This window comes from Manis pentadactyla, chromosome 3, assembly GCF_030020395.1.
Source record: "Manis pentadactyla isolate mManPen7 chromosome 3, mManPen7.hap1, whole genome shotgun sequence".
Classification (NCBI taxonomy): Eukaryota; Metazoa; Chordata; class Mammalia; order Pholidota; family Manidae; genus Manis; species Manis pentadactyla.
The window spans coordinates 114195854-114216759 of NC_080021.1; the positions used below are offsets into that span (position 1 = coordinate 114195854).

General features: G+C 39.0%; 1 protein-coding gene, 1 long non-coding RNA gene and 1 pseudogene across 6 annotated transcripts in view; 1 reads left to right on the top strand and 2 right to left on the bottom strand.

The window, feature by feature from the left end:
• The window catches only part of LOC130682932 (uncharacterized), a 109260-nt gene extending 91709 nt beyond the window's left edge, over window positions 1-17551 (top strand). For 2 of the 5 annotated variants that reach the window (XR_008996392.1, XR_008996390.1), the window contains 3 exons: window positions 15719-15844; window positions 15944-16041; window positions 17203-17551. This is a non-coding gene — a long non-coding RNA (uncharacterized LOC130682932). Of the gene's footprint in view, window positions 1-15718; window positions 15845-15937; window positions 16042-17202 lie in introns of all 5 variants that reach the window. The other 3 variants (XR_008996393.1, XR_008996394.1, XR_008996391.1) reach the window with 3 other exon arrangements.
• Window positions 1-20906, bottom strand: part of ODAD2 (outer dynein arm docking complex subunit 2) — a 168783-nt gene that overhangs the window by 7785 nt on the left and 140092 nt on the right.
• On the bottom strand, window positions 5745-9810 carry LOC118925913 (obg-like ATPase 1; annotated as a pseudogene).

Sequence of the window (20906 nt, forward strand, 5' to 3'; positions counted from 1 at the left end):
ATACCAAGGGCTATCTGTACTGGCTCAGGTATCACCTCCACTTGCCTCCAGTCCTGGGGTGGGGCCTAGTCCTCTAGGAGGCAAGTCACCTCAGACCACATACCCTCTGGGGGACAATCCACTGTATCCCCATTCACAGGGGCAGCCCACTGAAGTACCCCTCTCATAAGGGCAGCCTTTTTCCTTGGTCAACAATGAACCCTGCTGATTTTGCCAATTGTCTCACCAATGGGTTTCAGCCCCAGGCAAGTTCGCTATGGATTCAGTGTGACCAAGGAAATGACAGTAGAATGTTTCTTTGGGGGTGAAAGGGTTATACCCAACTTTATTTCCAGGTGGCAGGTCAATCACTAAAATCCTGCTCATTCAGAGCGAGTTTGCATGCAGCAAGCCAGTCTCTGCCTCTGGTCCTCTCTGCCCTACAGCCATTCCAGTCTCTGTCCTCTGCTCTGCTCTCCTGCAGTCTTGCAGTCATGCTATTGTGTCACCCAGACCACTGGGCGGAGCTCTTTATATAAAGTCAGTAGCAATGTATTGCCCACACGTATGTAGTGAGCTAGCCAACCAGGGCCAGGTGAGAATCCTGGCCACAGGAATTTTTATTTTATCCACACCATGTCAGGACAGGAATGAGGTAGCATGGCTTCATATAGGTTGTGCATTTGAGTCACATAAACTCAGTGCCCATTACAAAATAAGTGCTCCATAAATGGTATTATTATCATGATGATTATTTTGCCAGTTCTGAAGTCTGGTCCTGATGTTTATTCCCTGGAAGTCAGCCCTGGTGAGGAGTGAGGAAGCAGGAATTTTGGCTCTAAGGTCTGTCTAGCCCGTGTCAGCACTTGCTCTAGACCCCACCTCATCTCTGGTTGACCTCCATGGGTACCAGTGACTCAGCCTTCACTTGGCAGCAGCTATGGCCAAGCTGCCTTGCACAGCTTCCTTGGAGAGCAGCCCCGTGGCCTGATGGCTACCCAAACCAAACCTGCATTTTGCCCATACTCCCTCAGACCTCACTGTTGTTCTGTGGTCACCTCTCCAGCTCTCTATGAGTCCACTGCATTTATTCCCAAACCCTTGATGCCAGTTACATGATTTCATGTTACATAAACCAATGAACTGTGAGAGTCAAAGGTGCCAGTCATAACGTTTGGCATGCTATTGGCATCTGGTGTTTCACAGAGAGCCTGCAGCATGCTAGCTCTTCCAGGAGTCAGGTGGATAAGGTTGTTGAAGGGAACTTTACATTCACATGCTTTATGATAGAACACAGTACTTTATCGATGTATGGCTCATTAGGACTTTCCTCTGTACAGGTCTGTTCCTATAACCTGCATAACCTCTAGACCTGAATGCATTAAGACTACTTGGGGGAACTAATTTTGTCTAAGTTTCTTACATTAACCATGAGGTTTCATTCTGTACACATATAGTGGTTAGTGAATGTGTAGCTTAAAAATTTGATCAGTGGAGCCCAGCAGTCCAGCATTTAAATCCCTAAAGTATAGGCAAGGGCAAAATTTTAAAAAATAAATAAAAGAAGAAAAGTATGGCTTAGAATGGTACCCATGGTGGTCAGTGAGAGATTGCTTCTTTAAACATACCTTGAGTGACCCACTGGCATCAGACCAAAAATTACCGAACGTTTGTACAGCATGAAATGATTTTATTAGCTACAAAGCTTGCTGTGTGCCAGGCACTGTGATTTATTCTTTACTCATTAATTTTATCCTGCTCTGCCCATTTTCCTTAGCCTGTAATATTTTCACTCAAGGATACAGAGTTGGAAGAGTAGATTTTGTGTGTGAAAATGAGGGTATGAACGGGCTGATAGTTGAGAAGCATTCTTAGGACTCTCTTTTGGTGATGCTGTTCTCTGAATTTGTTTTTCCTGAATTTTATTTTATTGTCAATGAATGTTACTCATTGTTTTGTTCACACACCTAGAGGCTGTATATACCTAATGCTGCTTTACAAATTGAATAAGGATGTTCTCCTTTCCCAAACCACTGTCTGAACAACATGTACTATACAGATGTCTTAGTTTTGAATGGGGCTCAGGAATATATGCTGTTATTTTTTCTTAAGAGCTTCACCAGCAAACAGGGGCACTCAGAGGAATGCTTTAAAACAAATACAAACAGCCACAACAGAAACTTAGTGCAAAATCCCGCATTTGATGGACAACTAATGGAAAGTACAAGACAGCATGTGTTTCAAATCACAAACACACGGGGCAAGGTGAAGGTGGTTTGCAATACTTCATGATAATTACTTTTTAAAAGGAGTACTTTTCTTAGGGAAGTGAGATGCAAATTGGGTACAAGTGATTATGGAAACAGTATATGTATCTATTGCTTTTGTATGTTTTTTGACTTGTAGACTTTTTCCAACTATAAAAACATTTTTGACATTGTAAGGGAGGAAAAACACCACCAGGTTTACCTTTTTGAACTGTTTTTTCCTTTCTAAAACTTACCTCTTTTTAATCTTCCCCCTCCCCCAAACTCACCCAAGTACTTTATTAGGAGCTTCATATATACACAGAAGGAAAACTAGCCCCTTGCTTTAAAACTTAATTGCACAGAGCACTTGAAAACATCATGCAAACACATAACTTTTTACAACATTGGAGTGAACGAGAATATGGGGAGGGGCACAAAGGGCAGTTTGTGCCTTGGGCTAATACTTCCTCCAGTGTCAAAGGCTTGATCCCAAGGTGCGTGCCCTCAGCATGCAGCTGTGACCTGTGACTCACATCCCCTGAAGGGGAGACAAAGGTAACATGGGATTGTGTCTGCCTTCAATTCTTACTTTAATATCTAACAGTTCATGATTTTATATAATACTTCAGTTGTATGAAAAATATGTACCAATTTGAGTGATAACAGACTTTCTTGTGGTTTGACTCAACATTGTCTGAACACAGACTGGAAATGAGTTTTTATTAGAGCTGGATGAGCTCTGAAATACATGCATGCATACCGAGCTTAGCAGGTTTCTAGAAAGATCTTTAATTCCCAGAACTCATTTGAGCTGTGAACTCTGCCATTTTTCTGTTTACGAGACACCGTGGTGTGATTGTAGCACCAGTGCACAACCCTATAACAAGAAATGTGTCTGGGTTGTGTTTGCCCTGCACAATACTTCCTGGCTTCCCAGGTTGGCTGAGCTCTGCTGCTATTGCAGTAGAGACTACACAACTTTGAGCCTGGGTAACTCACTTCACCAGAGCCATGGGCCTCAAAACACATTTTACACTTGCTGGCTGGGACAAAATCTTTGATTCTGTTTGGCAGTGAAGTGAATCAAGGGGCTTGCCTTTTAGCGGCTTCTCTGTCTTGCCTCCTGGTGACAGGAGTGCCATGCTGAAGCCCATATCTGCAGAGCTTAAAGTGGGCTCTGCTTGTTTGAGCTAGTGTCCTCTCTGTGCAGATGTGCATTTACACTTGAGTAAGTTTGTCCTTAAGTTTTTCTTCCATGTTTTTTTTTTTTAAAAGCCTTCTACTAGAGAGCTATTGTGCCCAGACACACACACACGAGATTAGTGTTGGATCTAGAGTACTGGGTGGTAGGAATGGGACAAATAATAAAAAGCATCCTAACGACTTTCTTCACAAGAATGCTAGAAATGCTAGAAATGGAGAATAATTTGACCACAGGCTGCATCAGGACATTGTGGGACTCTGTGCTCCCTGCTAAAGGAGGAAGTGGCAAGTCTCCATGTGCCCAGGGTGGAAACTCATGGTAGCATCTGGAATAGCTCCAGTTGCTCTTCAATTTTTATTCCTAACAAATATAAAGAGTATCTGTGCACTTGGAGGTTTCCTGAATACTAATGCTAAAGAAATGATAGGATAAGGGTGAATTAAAAGATAAACATGGGCAGGGTTGTTTAGAATTGCATTTTGCTGTTGGATAGATAAAAGTGATAAAGATAATTCTCTGGAAGTAAAAAATTTATGTTTTCATAGATTATGGAGTATAGTGGTTGTGAGTTCATGCTCTGGGTCGACAGCCTGGGTTTGAATCCCGGCTCCTCCTAACAGTGTCTGACCCAGGGTAACTCTGTCTAAGCCTCAGTTTTCTTATCAGTAAAATCAGTATTTTTGATAGTACCTTTTTAACAGGATAGATATAGGCTTCAAATGAGATAATGAATGTAAAGTGCATGTACTACATGCTTATAAATGACAAACATTATTATTAGTCACACTGCTGAGTTACCTCAGATTGGAGGTTGCTTGTTGTTGAGTAGAGAGATTAAAATAAAATTTTCTATCAGCTTTCTCTGCTAGAGTTCCAACTGGATTGATCCAAACAAGCAATTTTATCCTACTTAAGTTGAGAATTAATATGTTAACAGGAGGCCTATAGTGTCCTGTTAGGAAAAAACCAAAAGGCGACCGACTGCTGTACTTTCTGCTTTGAGTTTCACTATGGCTTTCCTCTGATTCTTAGTAGCAAGTCAAAGAACACTTAGGTGGGATAAAATGACCTAGGAGAAAGAGCAGTCAGGAACTTCATCAATGTGGTCAAGGTAAGACCAAGTATGACTTAGAATATGAGGCTCATCAATATCCTGTTTGAAGGTTTAATAGATATTGGCATTATCATATAGTCTAGTAGTTTCTTGACAAATATGCAAAGGAGGTAAACCTCTTAAGACTTACATGTCTATTTTCTCCTTGATTAATAGTTTGCCTGGGTATAGAATTCTAGGTTGGAAGTCATTTTTGAAACATTGGGAGAGTTTTGAAGGCGTTGCTCCATTTTCTTCTTGCTTTCAGTGTTACAGTTGGGAAGTCCAAAGTGATTCTTCATGTTTGGCTGCCATCTCTCTCTCCCTCTCTCAATTTCCTTTTTCTTTTGAAGATTATAGAACGTTCTTGGGTTTTTGATACTTAATGTTACTTTTGGCACTTAAATTTTACAATGCTGTTGTCTTATCACAAGTCTGTTTTTATCCATTGTATGCAGGACATTTGATGGGCCCTTTTAATCTGGCAATTCATACAGTTCAGTTCTGGGAAATTCTCTTGAATTATTTCATTTCATTTCCTCCTCTCCCTTTTCTGAGATTTCTTTTTGGAACTAATATTCTGAAGTTATCTTTTACATTCATTCTTTAATATTTCATTATAATCTTTCTTATTTTCACTTATTTATAATTTTGCTCTACTTTCTGAGAGATTTATCTTCCAAACCTTCTTTGAATTTGTGCTCCTCAAATGTTCTTTTTTTAGTAGAGTTCGGTTTTGGCTTCATGAATGCCATACCTTTTTTGTCACTCTGAGGATTTTTTTCTTCTCTCCACAATGCTCTTTTTTTTTTTTTTTTTTTTTTTGGTTTTGTCAAATGTTTTGTTGAGTGTAGACATCTGGAGTACTATAAAATATTCATTCTCTGTAGATTCAAAACAGAGCGAGCCACACTGTCCTCACTGTCGAATGTGTCAGGCTTGGCATACATGATGGAGATTAATGAAGTATCATGAGAGTAATATGGTTCCTGGAAAGCTTCTACAATTTGGAGTAGGGTCTTAATCACATGAAAAGCAAAGCTGTTCATATTTAGTGAACTTGCATTTCATTGAAGATACACTGTATTTTAATTTTAAAACAAATTTAAAAAATCCTTTTTGTAGATGATTCCCATTGCCCCAATTCTATGTCCCTTCAGTTTTCAGAAATTTTAATTAAAAAAAATCATTTGCTTTTTGGAAGTTGTATGTTTATCTGAGGAGTAACTAAAATTTATTTCTTCTTTGGTTGCTGAGGTGAGGTGTATTAAATTTGAAGAAGATAATATCTCCATCTTCAACAGTGTAATTTCTGCCTTGTTGTCTGTATTTTCCAGCAGCCTTGACTGCATTTTCAGAATCTTCTTCTTTAAAATCTTCATATTTCATCACTTCAGCCATAGTGAAACCTTTTTTAAAATCTGCGTGAATCTTTCTTGCAGCTTGAGGGGCCTTCGTCCCTTTCCTTATGGTCCATGCACGCCCTTCATCTGGGCCTGCAGTGAAAAAGTATTCTAGTTGGAGTGCTGCAAACCCAGCCTTAATGGTCTTTGGCAAAGCGCTTTGTGTCATGTTTGCTTCCAGATACTTCTGTCTCTCCTCAGCACTCAATTCTTGCAGTTTGAGTTCCAAAGCCCCACTAAAAGGAATGACCAAGGCACCTGGGTCACACTTGTCCATCCACTCTTTAATTTTTATCAGCCATTTGTTTTTCTTCCTAATATAGTCTTTTTCAGAAAGATTAACCAAGTAGACCATTGGTTTTTTTTTTTTAACACTTAAAAACATTTTACCAAGCATTTTTAAAATACACATTTTCATTTAAAAATACACATTCTTATATAAACCTTAGGACAATCTTCAGTTGGATTTTATATTTTGCAGATAAGGACACTGTGGCTTGGACAAATTCAGTCACTTGTCCAAGATCCTACAACTGAAAAACTTAAACTCAAATTGTCTTATTTCATCCCTATTGTTCATTCCAGTAAAAAAAATTACCTTTTAATTAAGAAAACCTCCTGACTATCAGGATGGGGCAGGAAATCATTTGCAAGGAAAAGTGAATTAATAGTTCAGCAGGGCTGGATTATATAGTAAGTAAAGGAAAAGAGTAGAAAATATGGTTGAAAAAAGGTGGGGGCAGATGGCAATCCAGAGGAACATTGAGAGAAAGTACAGTGTCCTCCAGTAGAGTTAATTCCATGATTTGTGGCAGGGCTTAGTCTTCCTTACTTAATGCTGTATATCCTTGACAGGCAAAGTCACTTTCCCTTTCTAGGCCTAACATTCCTCATCTGCAAATTTAGGATGTGGATTAACTGAGTTCTGAGGTCTCTTCCAAATCTGATAGTCTTTGGGTTGGTAAGGATAAAAGAAGGAGTGAGGAGCTTTCTCAGAAGTCATCTGCAAGGTTACAGTTTCCAGTAAAAACTGAGTATGCAGGAGTGTAGACCATTGGTTTTGAAGTCAGAAATATGTTTTTATTCAACACTTCAATCTCTTTGTCATTCCAGTCATGATAGAAGCAAACAGGTTTCTTTTGATCTATAACCCAGGATTTGACTTTGTACACTATGTCATATTTGGGTTTTAGTTTTTTATCTCCTCCTCTCACAGCCACTTTTTCTAGTTCACCTATAATGGGCCCAATCATTTCTTCATCTTTAAGCTGAAGTTCTTCATGTATTATTTCTATATCTCGAATAGGATCTACATTTCCTTCAACATGTATGATATCATCATCTTCAAAAGCACGTGTTAAATGAAAGATTCCATCACAGGCACTAATATGAAATAAAGGTATTTCCCAGGCCTTGCCCATTATGAGCACCTTTCACAAGGCCAGCAATATCCACTACATTTAAAAAGGCAGGAATTTTGCTTGCTGGTTTGTGGTACTGGCAAAGGATGTTGAACCTTTCAGCTGGCAAAGATACTCTGCTCTCATTAGGATCAGTAGTGCAGAATGGGAAGTTTTCTGCAGAGGCCTGACTATTAGTTAATACACTGAAGAAGGTAGACTTCCCCACATTTGGAAATCCAACAATACCAATTTTCAAGGAGGTTCCAAATCTTCCAATGATTGGGGGTGCTTTAATTCCATCACCTCCCTTTTGCGGGGGCATCATGCTCATGGCAGGCAATGATGGTGGTCCCAGTGGCAGCAGGAGATGAGCGCTGCCGGCAGCGGGAGGCGGGGAAGGAGCCGCTACGCTGTTTGTTCCAAGGATTGATTTGCTTGTTTCTATTTGTTTTGGTCTCTATCTTCTATGTTCAACACCTCCTTTGGAATGTCAGTTGTTGGATAATTGAAAATTTTGAGCTGTATATGCAGTTGGGGCTTGCTGACTATGTGATTTAATGCAGGGTGATAGGGTAGTCTCAGGTCCACTCACAGTTGTCCTTTCCTTGAGTACACCAGATTGAAGAGGCATGAAATGCAGCCCTCACTTGCTCATCAATTCATGAACCCTGGTCAGGGGCTATATCTTCTCAGAAGAAGGAATGTCTTTTCCTTCCCACCAAGGTGTGATCTGCTTTTCAAGTCTGACACCAGCAAAGTTAGAATTGCCCAGATGAACATATTTTTCTAACTAACACAATGGCTTCCCACAGGCCAGCAGAGGCCTGGGGAGGGCTTGTTGGAATTCTCCACAGGTTGGTAACTTGAAATCTTTTTTGTTGAGTTAGTCATAATCTCCAAGGAAGAGCTTTTCAAACTATAGCCATCAGAATAAGGGGCTGACTTCAGGCATATGGGACTGAGTCAGTCGGAGAGCTCTGTTTAGCATTCAGTGTTCATACGGTCACTTAACCTTCATCTACTGTACAGTACACACTTCACAGTGGCTACTGTCTTCTAATCCAGAGACCCTGTTTTATCCTCTCTAGACAGCTACTGGGTTGGAGAGGGGCAGTGACTGCTGTGTGGAATAGGGGAAGGACCCTAGTAACAGTTTTCTTTATTGTAGCCTCCACCCTCCACCCTACCAACCAATCCTAGAAGCATTTAGTGCTACCAGTTCCTGATATTTTGAGGCTTCCACATGTAAGTAGAGTTTGTTCTCAGTTTTTCCCACTGTTGACTTTGTATTCTGTCTGATTCCTTAGGTTTGTCTGCTAGGCAGTTGCCACTTTCCCAATGAATTTTAGTTCACAAAATTTTTGTTATTTTCTCCTCTATAATTCTCTAATTCTCCCTGTCCCTGTTGGTTTTTTTTTTAATCCTTTGAATGTAATGTTAGTAGATTTCAGAAGGAAGTGTAATAGTCTACTCAGTAGTTTAATCTGCTACCTTACTTGGAATAATCCATAGGTTTCCTCCAGACACTAGGAAAAATGTCCTCTTGATTATCAACTCTGGACATTGTGGCTGCATTTAACTTGGGTTATCTCCCATTTGGAAGAGACTGAGAATCTATGTGGTTGTCTGTGTGCTGTTGTTAGATCAGTTTTATGAAGGAATATTTAGAAATAATAATTTTGGGGGGGAGAAGTTGTGTGTATATATATATATTTGTATGTATATATATATGTGTACACATGTGAGGTGGACCTAATAGTAACTTCTCCAAAATTTAAGACTCTAGTTCTGACTTAAACACAAACCATTAAACATCTCTATATCTTTCAAAATATTCAAAGCCAGTATATCCCAAGTGAACTTTCATTTTCCTCCACAAGCAGGTCCCTTCTATCATCCTTAAATCCAGTGATCCAACCTAGACATTTAGGTGTCCTCTCTACCCTTTTCCTCATTTTTCACATTCAAAAGTCACCAAGTCTTTTGTTTTTACCTTTCAAATATCTCTTAAATGTATCCATTTCTCTCCAGCTTCAGAGCTTATGACCTTAGTTGAAGCCACCATTGTCTTCCAGTTGCATTTTCCATCCCTGTTTCCATCCATTCTCAAACCAAGTAACTTCTGACAGGGAAATGGGACCAGCTGACTCCCCTGCTCAAAATATGTCAGGGACTCCTCAAGGCCCCAGCCAAAAAATTCTAGTTTCCCCAAAAATGTTCACAGGGACATCCTCAGCAGGCTCCAGTTGCTATTTTCCCCTCTCACCTTTAGTTTCTTTCTTTTTTTTTTTTTTTAGTGAGCATACATTATTTGTGTTGTTTTAAAAGTTGTAACAAAGTGAACTGGTCAGAAAGGAGTGAGGCCTGCAAAGGAGATGAAGAGTCACAAGAGAGGAAGGAGGAGGACCAGGAGACTGGAATGACAGAAACCGAGGAAGGGTGACATTTTCAGGATGGTGAGGCCAGTATTATGATATGCTTTGGAGAGAGTAATTTGAGGACTGAAGACAGTCCCTTAGATTTGGACATTTGGAAATTCTAGAGATAATTCATAGAGCTCTCTGAATTTTTGAAGGCAAAAATCAATGGCAGTAGGCTGAAGAGTCAGGGGCAGTTGAGGCAATGAGGATTTTCAGACTTTACTCTGATATGGTGGATTTCACAGTGGGTGTAATCAGTTGACAGGGCATTAGGAAATGATCAAGTGGGCAAAGAGAGATTAAGATTGAATATGCAGATGATAAAGGGAATAAGCAATGTCAGAATTTCCATCTTTTGGAAGAAATAAAATGGGATCATGGGTACAGTGTGTGGGAATAGACATGAGAAGAAATATTCAAAGACTAGAGAAATGTTTATCCTGAATGTAGCTACGATATGTTTGTAGGTACAGGATGGGAAGTCGAGGTATTTTCTGCCTATAACCTCAATTTTCTTTTTAATCTTGAAGGCAAGTTCATGGGAGTAATAGCCCTCCTTAATACAGACATAGGTTTATAATTGATTATCTCACATAAAAATATATTAAAACAATAAAAGATAAACACTATTTATTAGAAAACAATTGCTTTAGTTTTATGAAGAATTTTTACATGGAAGGATTGAGTTTTGGTTTACAAATTTGCTCTAGGAAATGCTAAGAATTTATACAATCTAATGTAACACTGTAATATCAAATATTTTCAAACCAACAAAAAATTTCAAATTGCTTAATTCAGCAAGGCCAGGTAAAGAATGATGTAACTATGGAAATATTAAAGTGGACAATGATTTCCACAATACTCCTTAATATTAGAATCAGTCTAAATTCTTAATATACTGTTTGGATTTATACTTCTTTCCAAACATTGGCAAAACTGAAGACATGATAATATTTAAAATACCTTGTTGGGTGTAGGATTCACACCCTATGGGGGTAAAAATGGGATGATATCCAGAAAAGAGGAAGCCAAAGAATTGCAAAGGAAACACACCACCCTTTCTTTAAACCACTTTCTCAATTTTAGTTTGATATCTTTTCAGCTTTCAAAAGCAGATTAATATGGAAAAAATAAAGCACAGGGCTAGGGAGAAGAGGCACAATTTTTATTTATTCTTCAGTGTTAGAGAAATAACTTTCCCTTCTCCTACTAAACTGGAACTAAGCTCATAAAGATGAAAATAATGGCTAATTTCTTGGGAAATAACCTTAAATGAAAGAGTCTTTTGGCCCAATAATTGCTTTTCTTAAACTCCAGTTGACTTAACCTCATTCTCAAGGCCTCTTCTGCCTTCCTTTCACTGCACTTTGCTAGTATCAAGTGTGTTTTAAAAGTCTGCCTTGTCACTTGCTACCCATTTGGGGAATGTTTTCCTTCTCAGATATAATTTGTGGGAAGGATTAAGTCAAATGTGATTGTTGTTTCTTAATTTCTCTTTGAAAACTTATTTCTGACTCTAATATTTTTAAAAAATGGAACCTAAAAAAATTACCATGAAATTTCCCGAAGTAATGTTTCAACCAACTTTGAACAAAACCCTTGATAACCCTCTCAAAGTTTTTCATATATAACTCGATTAATGTTAGTCTTCTCTTTTTGCTAAGATTATATAAAGTAATACTTCTTAGTCTCATCCGTGTAAGAACTTCAAATTTCAGTAAAAGAAGCTGAATAAATTTTATAACAGAAGGATATTTCTTCTTCTGGCAAAGACCCTGTTCATTTCAGAGCCCATCTTGAATGATTTTTGCTAGATTTGCTGTTGAGAACTTCAAAGTTGGCCCTAAGTACGGTATCAAGGCCAGTGATTAAAAAAATTTTTTTTATCAGTGGAATTCTTCCTTTTTTTCCCCCCAAACAACCTCGGTTCTTCTATGAAATTCATGTATTACATCTAAGATGTGAGATAAAATGGAACATCTTAAGAGAAGGAAAGTCATGGCTTCCTAGAATGCTGCCTCTTCCTTCTTGTTCCCCATATAGACCTTCATGATACACATATAAAAAAGAATTCTATGATATACAAAGTCCACTCATCATCTTACTAGGAGGGCTAATCTTCGGTCTGCTCATCTCCTTATTTCCTAGAATTTCTTTCTCATTACAGAACACACCCCCTCCTGCTCACTCCACTGCTGTGGTAAGCCTGCTCACAACTCATTCATGTCACATAGGTCTGCTCAGTCTACACTTACCCTGTCAACTGCCCCAAACCACACTCTGCACCACAGTCCTAAGAACTGTCACCCCCTTATTTCTGATAAGTGTCAGCTGGACCTCGGAAGAACACCATTTAAAACACATTCCTACTGAGTTTTAAATAAGTGATAGCCTTGCTTCCTCTTCCCAGATTTAAACATTGTTTACCAGTTTTAGAGAAGATAACTTTTAAGCCAAATCTTCAGTTTGCAAAATTTCAAATTATATGCCAAAGTGATACATTTTAGGCAGCACAAATGAAGTAATTCTACTTAGGAATATCTTCTGGGCCCCCTAAAATAACACCCATAGAACATGTGTGTTACACTGACCTGTCTCAGGATCCTGTGGGGAGAACTTGAATGGGTCATATCCCTAAGCCTGTTCCAGGACAACCCAGAATTCTGGTCAAAATTTTAGCAAAGTCATCCCATCGAAGTCCTGCTTTAAAATCAGTTTGGAACTGAGGAACTAAAGTAGCTTATTCGTATCAGTACTTGTTTTAAGTTAATCTAGCTTCCTTCAATGCACGTCTTACACTTCTAGCAAGATTTTTCCTTTTATATCAATTTTTTTCCTGATTACATCTTTTTGGATATGCTAAGTAGGTGGGCAAGTCTGTTTCCTTTGTCACTCAGGAGGAGATATGGCTGGGATGCTCTGTGAAAGGCAGTATGGGGAAGCCTGGCAGCGTGGAGTGGGTGAGGAGTGAGCCAGGTGGTGGCGGTGCCCAGCGAACAGCCTTCCCTGCATCTTGAGGAGGAGCACACAGGAGATAGAGAGGGATGGCTGCCCAGCTTTCTGGCTATTTCATGCCCAGTGTCCCCTGACTCAGACCATGTGGGGAGGGAGGTCTCTCTTTCACAGAGCTAAGCCTCGGCAGGACATGAGCCCAGGCTCAGGAGGCTTTTCTCAGGTCACTGTCCCCCAGCCTCCACCAGAAATATTTCCCTGCCATTCCACCATTACAGATCCAGGAAAGGCAGGGGGGCCAGTCAATACCTTGAGAAGGAAGGGGATACTCAAAACAATAGCTAACAATTCAACAATCGGTTCTTATCAGGTATCAGGCACTATTCAAAGTGAATTGTATATACTAATTCACTTAGTGTTCTCAACAAACTCAGAATTAAATATTATTACTAGTATTCTAGCTTTATATATGAAGAACCTGCAGTATCCAGAGATCAAGTACTTGCCCCAAGTTCCAGGGCTTGAACGCCAGCTCCAGGTCCCACACTCTTACCCATCGTGCACCTCCTCTCTTGAAGGGAGCTGGTTTGGTCTGGTCCCTGGATGCCGGCATTCCCTGGGGCACGGCTGGTCCTTGGGCCATCATGCCCACACCCAATGCTGAAATCTGTAGTCTGAGTCAACTGCCTCCATTTACAATGCTTCCACTCAACAGGGCCTCTTTGTTTTTGTAAGCCCTCCCTGTGGGTCGCAGGGGAACATGTGGTTGCTCTGAATGCCATGTGCAATCTGTGGGACCAGGACCTTCCTGAGGCTGACCTTTTAAGCGCCCGTCTCCACCAGTAATGGAACATTTCTCCTGCACCATATCAGACTTGCAGTCAAGCACACTCAGGGCTTCTCCTGAAGGCAGAACCCCTTAATTTCACATGAGCATCCTTGGGAACTAACTCAGTCAACACTATTTTGAAGTTAAGATGCTTTGCATATTTCAGCTCCAGCAACAAACAAGGCTGAGAAGATTTTTGGAATTACTTTTCTGATCCTTTCATTCATTTCAACTCAGACTCCCTTTTAAATGTACTTGACTTACTTGCCTGTGGTACATAGCAAAGCTTATCAGCCACTCTTTTGCCTGGGCACAATGGCTTGCTTTCCGTGATTCTATGGCTAGTTAAAGCTCTCGTGTGTTAGAACTAAACATCTCTTTCTCAGCCTATCAATTTACTCTGACATAAGCCGTTGCTGAGAAAAGCATCCTGAAGAGCATTAAAGGAATAAGTGATAGAAATAACTTTTAGGAATTATTTCAGTAAAGCCAAAAGGCATAAGAAGAAAGTATCAGTGTAAAATGGTTTTCCCAACTTGGCAATGGCAGGTGGAATTTCTGATGAAATTTTTACCTTAATGCGACAGAATGGTATTCTCCCTTGCCCAGCCATGCTTTTTGAAGTTTTTTATGTACCACAAAATACCTAATAAGGGGTAAATTTACTCTGAACCCCAGCTATATGATCATGACATATTTGGAGGTGACTTTGAGGTGCATTCCCAAATATGGTGCAATGCTTTCTAAATTTACAATCTGATTTCCTGCTGCCAGTTATGACTGCCAAATACTTCTGACACTGCGGCCAGTTTGTGGTGTCCCTAAAAATCATCAGCAATTTGAAAACATTAGCACCTGGCATAGTCATACTTTGCAATGATTGCCTGAATTTATCACCTTCCTCTTCCAGGGTACAAACAGAGAAAAAAAATCAAGGAGAAATATTAAACTTCTCTGGCAGCAGGGAAAATACAGAGTTGAAAATCAAATGAATTATAGAAACTCAGCCCCTTTCAGTATTGTTCACAAATTGAAATAAAGAATTGACACACTGGGGTTTATGTGGTTAAATAGAAAAATACTATAAATATGTATCTCAAGTGCTTTTTATTTTGTCTTCACATTTGCAGAATATTTTGATACTAGGATATTATGATTATGTGACAGGACTAAAAATAGGGAGAAGTTCGTTGCTTCACTCAACAAATATATACTACGTTCTGCTCGGTGGCATCAATTGTGTCTGGGAATGCAGAAGTGGATGAGACAACCTGGCTTCTGCCTTCAGGAATCTTACAATTTACTGAGACAGAGAGTTAAATCGTTACAACAGAGAAGAGACATACAAGTCTTAGGAAAGCACAGGTGGGGGCAGGGGCTAAATGGAGATTCTTGGGGAACAAGAATGAACCTGACACCTGAAAGATTTAGTAAAAGCCAAACCTAACAAGGATGGTTAAGCAAATCATGATTAAGCCTCAAAAATATAAATAGAGTGTCATTCATTTAACACGGTATTTCTGAGATTTGTCCATGTTACTGCACATGTCAGTGACTTGTGCCTTGTTGCTGGGTAACATTCCATTGTATGGATGAGCCTCTGGTTCTTTATCCATTCACCTGTTGAGTCACATTTTTGGTGATTATGAATAATGCTGCTATAACTATTCACATACAGGTCTTTGTGTGGTCGTATGTTCTCATTTGTCTTGGGGAGATACCTGGGAGTGAAGGTGCTGGGAGTGGAGGGTCATATGGAAACTTTGTAAGAAGCTGGCACACTGTTTTCCCAGGGGTTGTATCATTTTGTGTTCCCATCAGCCGTGTGTGAGGGCTCCAGTTTTTCCACCTGTGTGTCTGCACTTCCTAATGTCAGGCTTTTGAATTTTAGCCATTCTGATAGGTGTGTGATAGTGTCTTCTGAGGTTTTGGTTTGCATTTTCCTGTTGACTAGTAGTATTTGCCATCTTTTCAGGGACTTGCTTGCCATTGTTGTAGCTTTGCTGAAGTGGCTGTTACGTTATTTTGCAAATTTTTAATTGAGTTGTATTCTTATTGAGACATAAGAATTCTTTATGTAATTTGAGTAAGTCATTTGTCATATACATTTATACACACACACACACACACACATGTTGTATATATACAACATATATAACAAGTGTGGACTTGCCCTGGCTTTGCAGAAAAGAGCTGGATCCTGTGTTGCTTATGTGAGGCTCTTGAGTACCCGCCGTTCAAGTCCCAAACTACTGCATGGATTTCTAGGACTTGTACAAGCAAAAGTGAGGACAAATTTCAGCTCAAGAAAAGTATATTCACCCAGATATATATCCAGATGTACGATAATTTGTTGTCAACACAGTTTCACTGTAAAATAAACAGCACTTTGCTGTCTCTCTGAGTCTTAGTGAGGACAGCACATTTCCCTGTGAGCCACCCTTGGACCATGCAGCATGCGAGGGTGGCTCTCCCAGACCATCTCCAGTGATCAGGCGACACATCTGAGGTGAGTGTTTCTTCCCTTTTTTGCCAAAGAGGACAACTTTCAAAGTGGTTTTTATTTTTACCTCTGCACACAAAATGGAGTAGAAATTATCAGGATGATATACTGACAAGTAGTTTTACTGGCAAGTAACAATCTAAGAGAAACTACCTTAGAAATTTATTTTCACAGAAATTTGATCAGATTTCCCTCAGTCAGAAAATCATGATCTAGTGAAAATATCAACATTTTGCAGTACTTAGTGTAAACATTTTAAGCTACTTCTTACAAGAAGCAGAGGTATAAATTCTAAGCTCCACATTGTGAAGAGACTCCCCTCTCAAACTACACGTTGGTTTCCACTGCTGGAAATGGAGCATTAGGGGTGTTTTTCTGATTTTTTCCTCCTCAGGGATTCAGATGTTAAACTTGGGTTATAAAAAGTGAGAGCTTAAAACTTTAGGAATATTTTTCTTACTTTTACTCATGAGTAAGCAAAGACCTCAAGAATGAAGTGCTTTTTCCCAAAGCATATTATGAACCAGGGTATTATAAACAAGTCCTGACTGGTTAACCATGGATAGGCCATTCACTCCTGAACCACAGACATAGCTGTTCTGATTTAAACTTGCATAAGCTACAATTACTTTGGTTTTAAAAATGTAACTTTTGTTTAGCACCTGTACTTTTAAATTTGTATCCAAAGACATTTCCAAGGGAGACACCCTATACCATGGCAATGCAGCAGAAAATACAGAGAACACAGCTCCTAAGACCCTAAGAGTTTTATATTTTCTTTTTAAATAACAAGAACTGATTGATCCTGAAGGAAGTGAAAAAAAAGGAGGCTTAGAAGCGAATGTTAATGCATGCATATTTTTGGTATATTAAAGACTCCAACATGCTAATTCAAGCACTGTTTACTTTTGTATATAACAGGATTGCTGTTTTTCAGGGAAAAACAGAAGATATTTTCTGAGTGCCAAAAACGACTTATTCATGAAGTCTGAAATACCATTATTATTGTTATTAATTCTTACGTCTAGCATCTGTGAATAGCTTCTTATATGAGAAAACCATTTTGGGTCAGCTGAAGGCCAAAAAATAATAAGTTGGCCTCTTGCCTCTGTGTATTGAGTCAAGTAGCTACCAATGAATAAAATTGATTTTTTTTTTTGTCCCTAGGATAAATTTCAGAAAATGAAAACAAACAATTATTGGTGCTTTTCATAAATTTCTGAAGAAAAGAATGTATTTCTCCCAAGTTTAAGACTGACTGCACTATAAGTAACCAAACAATTATAAGAAGCTGCCCGTTGTGTTTCTGTGGTTTAGGAAAAAGGGCCAAGTCGGAAGGAAAAGACATTCCCGGCATTTTCTGAGGCTAGATAAATACAGAAAAGAAATACAGATGAAAGATGGAACTGCTGTGTATAGGCCCTGCCAGATTCCTCGACTTTTTGGCATACTGATTGAATTTGGCAAATGTAACCAGGAACAATCTTTTCCAATATAAAAAGCAGCGTATACTTTATTTTACCATACTTTTGTGCATTTTTTACCCTCCAAAACTGTCTCTTTTTTAGAAAGTGATTCTTTCTGCAGAGTTGGCTGCAATTTCATTTATTTGAAATGGATCATTTATCACCAAAAATGCTGCAGGACATAGCTACTGTTGAGCAGCTCCAGCAGACTACAGCTCAGCAGGGAAAGTGTCTTTTTCTGAGACCAAAAGATGCTTTAACATGTGCCAACAGCATCTTACGCCAACCTGTCTTGATATCCAAGCCTGATTAAATTTGAGGAACCCTGGACTGTATGGTTTAGACAACATAAGCTACCCAGCCCTGTCATTTTATTTGTGATCAGAAAAACTGTAAATGTAGCTTACTTTTTCTAAATTTGAACATTTTTGTGATTATATTAAGAAAAAAGAATAACTCCACAGCCCCAAAGATAAATTTCATGGACTATAAAACACCTTAACTCTAAAATTTGTTCTTATCTGAAAGTGATTCTATTGTAAACTTATTAGGCTATGTAGATAACAATCTCTAAAAATATGATGCTCAAAAGTGAGTATCAAGGCCATGGTTTATGCACATATAAGCCTGTGAAGCATTCACATGTTGGTTTTGGGATTTTAAACTTGGCAAATTACAGATTCTCATTTTTATATGTGTCCAACTCAGGAGAGGGAGGTTCATACTTGATAAGTGTTTTATGTAACTCATATGGAAATGACTTTTTGTTTTTAAGTTTCCTTTAAACTAAACTAAAATAAAAGATTAGGGCATTCATCTGTTGCTATGAAGTTTTTGAATGCAACATCATGGACAGGTCTTTGGTTTTTAGAAGAGCCAAAATTTCAAGCAGCCTCTGTATACCTGACAGTGATTTGAATATATTATTGTTCTAATGTTATTTGCCATTTAGCATACTTTTTATCATTAAGTAGCAGCTAATTTAAAGCAAGGGAAAAGCATTAGCTTAATATGAGTGCCAGATAAACCCTGTGGTTTCAATTTAAAGTTTGGAGCCAGCAGTGACACATATAAAAATGAGAATCTGTAATTTGCCAAGTTTAAAATCCCAAAACCAACATGTGAATGCTTCACAGGCTTATATGTGCACAAAATGAAAACTGCTTTGCATAGATTCAAAATGGTGGAGTGTCTTTTCTTACACTTAAATTCACAGTATAAATAATACACCTCATTTAATCATCAAGTTTTTGACAAAAAAAAAAAAAAGCAAAAACTATTGCTCTTTAAATATAAAAATGCTATTTTCACACCAGCAGTTGGCAATAGCTAGGTCTGGAATATTTTCAATAAAATTATGAATAATCACCTTTCACATTTTACAGTGTACATCCATTTAACTCACAAAGCTTATCTTATGAGTTCTTTAATAAAAAAATAATAAAGCTAGTCAATACTGTTAGCAAGAATTTATAATTGTAATAAACAAGGTGTACAGCATTTTAGAAATATAGGTAAAATACCCTCTGTACATCTTTAAAAGACTTTCAATGATAAACTCACAACAAAAATATATATAACTCTGAAACATCCTCAATAAAAGCCTACCAGTTTCTCATGTCACTGGGCCCAGAAATTGAAATTCTGGCTTGTCACATTAGTGTACAGCTTTTAAAGTATCTTCCCCACCCATCAGGGATGCTCTTAACTGTCCTTGGACCTCACCCCCAGTGGCAAGCCTGGGGAGCCATTCTGAGATGTCATACTGTTTCCTCGTTCATGTCGACTGGATGAGGGGTGGGTACTTTTCTCAAAGGTGGACCAATCAGATTTTCTTCCTGAGATTTTTGAATTGAAAGTGAAAATACTATGGGATCTCACTGGGTGACCAGAGAATACAGTGTGGAGAAAACTATGGAGAAACAGAGAAAACCAACTGTCAAAGAAAGAACAAAAGGAAATGCCAATAGAGAAGAGGAAGGATGACAGATGAAGAAAAAAGATGCTAAAACATCTTTGAGGCTCTTGTGCCAGCACCTTCTCAGTGCTCTGCTACTTCTTGCCCATGAGATCTGTCAGACATCTATGGGTCCTTCTTGGTGCCAAAGCTTACCTGAGTTTTTTATGTTACTTGCAGTTTATTGGATCCTAATGGACCCTGCATTCTATAGATAGGTCTTTGGACACATCACTTAGACAGTTGAACTAAAGATTGCCAGCCTGTAAAATGGGGACAGTTATGTCTGCATCACAAGGTTGTTGTCAACACTAAATGAGATGAGGAATAAAGCACCCAGCCTGGCAGTGAACACTCAGTAATTGGCTGCTATTGTCAAAAGAGATTATCCTGTAATACACATTTTATAAAATACATATAGTACTACTTATGTTGTTAGTCAAAGAAAAACACTGCAGTCTCTTATTAAGCTTAATTATTCACTTAGTGGGTGACTCTAAATTATTTGGTGAAATTTAAAATAAAGATGGGCTTGCTAGCCACTGTTATCACTATCACTGTGGTTATTTCCCTCACTGTAGTAGAGACCTGTACTTAAAAAAATTTTTGTGTATGGATCCTTAATTCTTCCTGTTCCCATACCTCTCATCTAATCTGTAACACTGTCCTATTTGGGCTGCTGTGTGCCCTGTGTACTGACAGTTACCAGCCTGCTAGGCTTTGCTTTCATTTCTTCTGACCTCCCTATTCATCTCCAAGAGTGACATCCTAAAAACACAAACAGGATCATGTCACTTTTCTAGTAAACATTTTCAATGGTTTCTCAGTGCACTGGAATAAAAACCCAATTTCCTACGATGGCCTGGCATTCCCCATGTAATCCAGCCCCCACCGTGCTCTCCAGACATATTTTGTGTCACTCTCTGGTTCCCTCACTTGGCCTCAGCTGCCCTGATCTTCTTGCAGTTCCTTGGTAACTCTAAGTACATTCCCCCCTTATGTCCTTTACACATACTTTCTTCCTTTATTCTCTCTTCATCCTTCATATTTTAGCTTTGATGTACCTGCTCCAAGAAGCTTCCTTGGACTTCCTGGTTTAAAGTAAGTTATCCTCTGTTCCTCTTCATTCAACCCCATTTGTTTCCTTTGTAGCATTCAGTACACTTGGCAATTATTTTTCCTGTTTACCTGTTTCTGACCAGGCCTTTCTTGTAATACTTGAGAAGGTTATGAAACCCATGGCCCTAATCTCTCCTCCTGAATTGTGGAAGTGCTGGTTCAGAAGGGCAAGTCGTGCCTAGATGGAGAACCTGTTTACTCTCTCTTCATTCTACTCCTTGGAAAAAGGGGTAGCTTTGCGAACGAGGTGTCATTTCCTGGGTTGGCACTATGCATATGTGGTCATTCTTGCCTATGCTTTTGAAGAGGTCTTGCCCCCAATTGGCAAT